This window comes from Xiphophorus hellerii, chromosome 4, assembly GCF_003331165.1.
Source record: "Xiphophorus hellerii strain 12219 chromosome 4, Xiphophorus_hellerii-4.1, whole genome shotgun sequence".
In the NCBI taxonomy this organism is placed as follows: domain Eukaryota; kingdom Metazoa; phylum Chordata; class Actinopteri; order Cyprinodontiformes; family Poeciliidae; genus Xiphophorus; species Xiphophorus hellerii.
In genome coordinates this window covers 31788715-31796715 of record NC_045675.1, presented here as the reverse complement: position 1 = coordinate 31796715, position 8001 = coordinate 31788715, and the positions used below count along the sequence as shown (strand labels likewise).

The window sequence follows — 8001 nt, the reverse complement described above, 5'->3', positions numbered from 1 at the left end:
AATTTTAATCTTTTAGGACTAATATGATGTCATTGTGGACAAATTAAAATGTAGAGGAATTAAAACAACACGCGGAGTACAAATTAAAATCTTTAAGGATAAAAGAAAAAGACAGAGATAAATATTTGGTTAAGGCTTGGTCCAGTGACTTGGACCACCATAGACATATTCTGAGGACCACCAGGAGCTGCAGTCACCTTTCAGGTTAAGGCAAAAGTAAGTATCAGTCCCAGACAGAGCAGCTGGCAGTGAGACTGCTTCTTCCAAGATTCTCTCTGTGCTTCTGTCTCTGTTTTCCTCTCTACTCTCCCATGTTTCAGGGTGTAGTAGCGGTGCTTCCCCACACGGTGCTCTCTAATATAGTTAATTGTTCTCACCTGTTCCTCCACTAATCCACTCTCCCAGTTCTACTCTTTCAGGTTTTAGCTGCTCATCGCTGGATTCTTTCATCGTTGTCCATGTGGTTCCTGCTTGTAAGTTTTTGCATTCAACAACACATAATACTGCTGGCCTCCTGCTGGCATTGGCGACCATCAGCTTTAATAAATAACTATAGAAAGAAATTCACTATTAGTAGAAAGTGTTCCTCCATATAGAGTTAAAATTTACATTAAGTGAGGAAAGTTTGCCTGATAATATTTTGTATTAGAGACCAAATGAAAGCAGCAAGTCAATAAAAATTTGGAAGACAGAATTTATGATTGAGGGATTTAATTAAGAGCTTTTATCCAGAGGGAAAGTAGAGAACAGGATCGGAGGGAAGGAAATAGAGAGGATGTGGAGTAAAGATAAACTATTAATCTCATAAAACAAATAGTTTATGTGGCCATATTCATGTGTTACAACACACAAAGATCCCAAAAAGAGAATAGACTTTAAAAAATACTGACACTAGTTTCTGATCCCAGGTCCAGACTGCTCAGATCTCTGATGTTCTGATCATCCCAGGTTGGATCTCCTGAGCCTGGAATCCTCCACCTTCAGCACCACCAGTCAGGTGGAGGAAGATAAGAGAACCCAGTTGGTCGAAAAAAGTAAGAACATTTCTATCTACAAAACATAACGAAACATTTCAGATGGAGCTGCGCAGAGTTGAGCTGAAAGTTAGAAACCGGTTCTGTTTGCTGTCCGTGATTATTTTCCTTTTTAACTCTTTTGTCTTTTCTTTTTTTTTTCATTTCTCCGTCAACTCATGTCACATGACTTGAGTTGACCAACAATTAAAGCAGAAGACCTGCTCCACCTGCTGTTCTACTGGTTGGAAGAGATTGTGGAAAAGGTGAGGACATGATGATGACTTGATCAGAAAGTCTCCTTCAGTCATCTGTTATTTAGACTGAATGTGTGTTGATTCTCCAGCATCAGCGAGACAAGACAAGACTGGACCAATCAGGAGAGAGAAGACACAGAGGACTGAGGAGACGCAGAAAATCCTGCTGGAAATCCAGAGAAGATGTTTCCTGATGCATCAGGGGGACAGCTGAGGACGGGACACAGCATAAAGAGACAGAGATCATGTGAAGCAGGTCCTTCAATAACAAACCAAGCATTGCCACAGAATCTTATGTTGAAAATTCACCTGTTTATGAGTCAGACACTGAATAATAAAGAATTTTAGAAACATTATAGCCAGCGCTGGTTTCTGATCCTGGATTCAGATTGTGCAGATCAATAATGTCTCTGATCATCCCAGGTTGGATCTCCTGAACCTGGAATCCTCCACCTTCAACACCACCAGTCAGGAGGAAGATAAGAGAACCCAGTGGACAAAAAAAGTAAGAACATTTACTTTTACACAACCAAAAGCTTTCAATATGCATGAAGTTGAGGTTGATGCTCAAATCTGATTCCTACTTTTTGCTGTACTTTCTCCTCACTGACCCTTTTGCCTTGTCTGATTTTTTTCATTGAGTCCTTTCATAACAGCAGAGCTTTGATGAGCTTTGTGCTGATGGAAGGAGGATCAGGAATAGAGCAGAGGACCTGCTGATCTACTGGTTCTAGTAGATTTTATAAATGGTGAGGTCATGATTATGACTTGATCAGAAAGTCTGATTCAGTCATCTGTTATTTCGACAGAAATTAAGGAATGCGTGTCTGATCATGTGTTGGTTCACTAGCATGACTGAGACAAGTCAACATCACTGGACCAATGAGGAGAGAGAAGACACAGAGGACTGAGGAGACGCAGGAAATCCTGCTGGGAATCCAGAGAAGTTTCCTGTTGCATCAGGGGGACAGCTGAGGACGAGACGCAGAATAAAGAGACGGAGATCATGTGAAGTAGGTCCTTCAATAACAAACTAACATTTGCCAACTATGTTAATTTAGTTACTGTTTTGTTGCAGTTAAAACAAGCGAATGTAGGGTAAGAATCGACAGTAGCCAGCAGACAAATAATTATCCAGTTAGTGAATCTCCAGTTAGTGGATTTGCAATATTACCTGTGCTAAACAAGAAACAAGATTAGAGATATTAATGTTTATGTGTGACTGTAAAACATCAATTTAATATCATGTTCTTTTTAGCATCATTAAAGTGATGGTTATTCTGAATGTTTTCTAGATTCAAGGATGGCCTTTCAACCCTGGATGTCATTTTTGCTTCGGAGCTTCATGCTTCTGTGTTCAGGCCCTTTATGTGCACAAGGGTGGAAAAGCTGACATCAGAAATGTTAGAGGAAATCTTTGAAGTTCAGCTCAGCAAAAAGGACAGCACCAGACGACAAGAAGAAACCAGACTGCAAGGATTCTCCTTGAGACAGACCAAACCTCGCTTTCCTGTTCAAACACTGTCAAGATACCAAAGCCCAAAACAAATGATCAATTCCAAAAAAAACATGGACTTTGGGATAAAAACTCTTTGGACTTTATTAAGTTCAAATACAGAATCACAAAACATAAATGTGGATGTTGGCCTGTGAAGGCAGATGTTAACTTGTGAAACCTGCTCTGTTCAACTGTCACTACCAACTGTTATGACTATTGTTGAAAACTGTTGTAATGCTTCATTGTATTTACATGTAAATATTAGAAATGAAAATTTTTATGTCATCAAAAATTGTTGCAATAAAAAGTGACATACTATTAACACATGGCTGATTTTTGTTTTTGTTTTATTTTGACAAATTATTTTTGAAAGCTGCCAAACAGGCAACAAATTAACCAGATGTCAATGAAATAAATAAGAAAAACAACAAAAACAACCTTGTTAGGTAAGTGGTACATGACATCCGGTTTACCAGTGAGACTGTTGAACAGGTCTGATGGTATTTGTAGTCCATCTTTCCTTTCATCAATGTCACATTGCAGCAAACCCATGAACACAAACCGCACTAGACACATCTGCTCATAACTGCCACTAAAGACGTGTCTTTGCTTCAGATCATCCAGAACTGGGACTAACAACAAAGCAAAATTATAACAAATGAAGGAAAATTTCAGCAGGAAAGACAAACAGTCTAGAATGGCATCATTGGTTTCCATAAAATTGATACTTTCTTTAATTTGCTCTTCACCTTGTGCCAAGAACTGCACATTTTACCCACATGAAAAACAGAACACTTGAACTGTCCTGGATGTTGACCACAGAAGTCACAAAACATGGAACATGGTCACCTTAAAAAAAAAAAAAAGATACAGTTGAAACAGATATTTATACACCAAGAGAAAGATACAAACATCTCTCTCTGTGTCTGTTTAGATATATTCACATCCATCTATATGCCTGGTACGGCATGACCTCAGGTCATCTCCTCTCTCGACCAGAGTCAGAGAGCGTTAGGGCAGTGGTCAAGACTAGATGAGAGGAGTAGAGCTTGTGAGTTTTAGGTCTGGTTCACAAGGCACGATTTAAGGATTGTCGGACGATTTTCCAAACTTCTGTGACCACAGAGCCGATAAAAGTCCAACAGGTTCGATCGGTTCGTGTGTCCAGCCACACGGCAGGAGCAACACACCACCACACGAACCGATTCCAGTCACCAACATCCCGATTCCAGGAAAAAAATCCAGTAAAACTCCCAACATATCAATCAATCAATCAATCAATCAATCAATCAATCAAATTTTATTTGTGTAGCACATTTCAGCAGCAAGGCATTTCAAAGTGCTTTACATCATTACAAACACAGAAACACAATGCAACATAGAATCAAAAACAAAGCATTAAGTCAAGTTCCATCAATAAATTTGTAATTGATTACATTTCAAATACAATTCTAAACAGGTGGGTTTTTAGTTGAGATTTAAAAGAAGTCAGTGTTTCAGCTGTTTTACAGTTTTCTGGAAGTTTGTTCCAAATTTGTGGTGCATAGATGCTGAAAGCTGCTTCTCCTCGTTTGGTTCTGGTTCTGGGGATGCAGAGCAGACCAGAACCAGAAGACCTGAGAGGTCTGGAAGGTTGATACAATAAAAGCAGATCTTTAATGTATTGTGGTGCTAAGCCGTTCAGTGATTTATAAACTAACAACAGTATTTTAAAGTCTATTCTTTGAGCTACAGGGAGCCAGTGGAGGGACTTTAAAACTGGTGTTATGTGCTCTATCTTCCTGGTTTTAGTGAGAACGCGAGCAGCAGCGTTCTGGATCAGCTGCTATCATACATGAATTTAGAATAATCAAACACGGATGACGATGTAGAAGCAGCAGTGTTAGTTTGTGACCTCATTTTAAGGATAAAAGACATAACAAAAGAAAAGGCGTTTGATAAAAGATGGCGGGAGCAGCCGCTCTATTTGCTGCACTATAACTTGGAGGTGAGTTATGTTTTTTTGTAGTTAACATTTTTAACTGAATAAACATAACCACATATAATAAACATATATAAAAATGACCTTTACATATAGTAATAAACATTTCCACATATCACCTCCGATGTCCACCGGACTCTCAGTTGCCATGTCAACTGTTTTTGATTCCCCTCCGTTCTTACATCACCGAGCTTTCTGATTGGCTACCTGTCACATTCAACAGGCTGCCATAATCGGGCCACGACATTATTGAATATGTCCGATTTTACATCGGCAGAGAGAAGTTTTCCAATTTGAAGGACCGAAACTGAAATAGTTAAGAATGAAAGCAGAACTAGAATATCGCACCAGTAATGTGAGTTTTAAAGATTTGACTGTGGACTCAAACTGGTTGGCCAGTAGGTGGCAGCATAGACACCTCGATACTTGTATTATATCTCTCACGCAGCAGCGCGTGCGTTCGTCACTGATAGTCATGGAAACGACGTTAGCGTTAGCAACCCTATAAATCGCCGTGACCGTCGGAATTCTTCCCCTTTGCGACTGGACTTTTGAAGGAGACGCCTGAAAGAGCCTTAACAGCCCCGGAAGGTTTGAACTTGTTGAGAAAGTCTGCTTAGCAAAACTCGCTGAAGAAGCACTTTGCTGAAAACGCACTTGCTGACGAAGCCTGCGGTTGAAAAACCTACGAAAGATGGATCCTGGTCAGGACAAGCACCAGCAGGGTGACCACCCGGAAGGTTAATGTCGTTCTTCTACTATTTTTAATAAACGAAAGCAAGTTATTACTAAGAAATTAGTGAGTTGTTTAGTTTATTTTGTGTTTGTGTGTGTTTTTAAAGAAATTCCGACTGCTATATAGAAAAAATATAATTACTTTGCTAGCATAAATCCTTCTTATCTAATGAGCCTTTTTCTTGACTGAAATTCGCTGTAAATGTCACGAATGTTCAACTGTGATGTAGTGATTTAGAAAATATATGTTTTTAGTTAATTATGGTCAAATTAGTTGAATTAATGTTAAGCTTATAATTTGACCGTTATTTTTTGAAAAATGCGTGATAAACAATAAGTTTCCATGGATACGCTAAATGAAATATATTAAATATTTAATTTTATTTTTTAAAATTTCTGTGTTAAGATTACTGAAATTTGTGGATAAATGTCTGTGGTGTTAACACACTAGTGTTTGAATAAAATGTTATGCTGGTTTGAAAAAACAGTTAAATGTCCAATTCTTGGAAAAATAGATGGTTCTTGGTCGTTACTATGTTATTTTTTGAAAAATGCCCTCATAAACATATTTGGTTTCCATGGAAATAACCGGTTTATTAGGACACTGGAAGAGGCTTTACATAATATCAGTAAATTGCATTCATGCACACGTTCATGGTGATACGCTAATGGATTGTAGCCACAGCCGTTATATCAGGCCATTGGCCCGTCTGACCAAACCCAGCAGGAAAGGTGGGAGAAGTGTCTTGACCAAGGACTCAAGGACAGAGATGGGCCATTGCAGGGCAAACTCCTACCACTACGTTGTGTGTGTGTGTGTGTGGGTGGGTGTGGGTGGGTGTGTGTGTGTGTGTGTGTGTGTGTGTGCGCATTAGGCAATGAATCATGTTTAGTCGTAGTGATCATCAGTGAAAGCTGGTTTTCACAAACAAAATAATGATTTCTTTGTGAAAATCAGCTTTGATGACTTTGGTGTCCAGTTCTTGGATGACTGGTTGGTTCTTTGTCCATTTTTTGAAAAATGCCCAAACAAATGTATTTAGTCTCCAAGGATACATTGGTAAAATGACTTCAATAAAAAATTAAAGAAACACTTTTGAAACATGTACCTTCTATAATATCCCTAAATTATTTAGCTCTAATTCTAGAAATGTCACGAATACGTACGGTGATGATCTTATTTTGTTTGAAGACAAAATAAGATTAATCAGATTACTTTTAATCATTTTTAAAATGATTAAAACAGAAAAGCAAAACTAGATTGTTCTTTACCTAATTTTTTTGTACACCCTGACAAACATATTTGTTTTCCATGAATGCACTGATCTGAATACAATAAATAAGCTTATTACTTAAAATATATAAACACATTTTTTTTTCTAATGATAGACTTCAATATGCGCGTTTAGTTTTCCTACATTGGTGAACTGATCTGAAAAGAAGAAAAAACATTTAAATTAAAATAAATTTTGATGACTTTGGTGTTCAATTTAGGAAATTGTGACTCTTTGAAAAACATAGCTTAGGAAGGTATAATTTGCATTTTTGGGATGAAACATATTTGTGAGTTAATTGGATTTTTGTGATTTAAAAATCAGAGCAGATAAACAGTTTTATTTTTGTAGGAGCCCCTTGTTACTGGAAACTCGGGAAAGGCTGTTTATTTAGGTCCCCAGTCCTTAAACTCTGAGTTTTATAGACATACATTTCTGCTGTTGGCAATATGTGGAAGTATGAAGGAATTTATTCATACCGTAGGATTTACTGACTGGTTGTCCGAGTAGCTTTTACTGAGAGTCTGAGAAGTTGTTGAGGTCAAAGGGATTTAATTTGATTAACCACTATTAACATTTTAGTCATTTAAAAATGCTAATGGAGACATATTTTTGAAACCTTTGTAATACTTATAAAATATATATAAAATATTAAAGTTATGTAAGTAACAGTTTAAGTTTAATAGTAATGAATGCATCGTGTATCTTATTTTGGTTATTAAGAAAGATAAAACATATCTGTTCAGCAGCATCAAAGATTTGTGAGTATGGGTTGTTACAGAAGGGTAAACTGAGTAACTTGTTGAAGTGTTTTATTTTATTCACACTAATGGTACAATCTAAGATTAAAGGTGTTTTATTAGCTATTAAAAAGTCCTCAACACAGTCTACAGCTCTTCAATTTATGTTGAGTTTATGATTAGAGATGAACTATCAACAAGTCTAAATTTGATTAGCTGTTGTTAATGATTGATTGGTACCAAAGTTTGTTTCTCAGAGTGGAGGTTATCCATACAATGTTTGATCATTAGTTTTAATGTGTTCTTGTTTTTATGTAAAAATATGTTGTTGTTGATTTTTTTTTGTTGCTGTTTTGTTGTTACTAAAGATTAGTTTATTTATTCTATTTCACATTTCACTCCCCATCAGTTTCTGAAGACAAGGGAGAGGTGTCGCACAGGACTTCACCTCCAATCACGGTGAGTAGTACTACCAGCTCCAGTGAAGACAAGGTTGGTAATAA

At 37.3% G+C, this 8001-nt stretch overlaps 1 long non-coding RNA gene across 1 annotated transcript; it reads left to right on the top strand.

The window, feature by feature from the left end:
• The first annotated feature begins 1903 nt into the window (after nt 1–1903).
• LOC116719029 (uncharacterized) lies at nt 1904–3090 on the top strand. The gene is made up of 3 exons (XR_004339054.1): nt 1904–2019; nt 2121–2283; nt 2566–3090. It is a non-coding gene; the product is annotated as an uncharacterized LOC116719029 (long non-coding RNA).
• The last annotated feature ends 4911 nt before the right edge of the window (nt 3091–8001 follow it).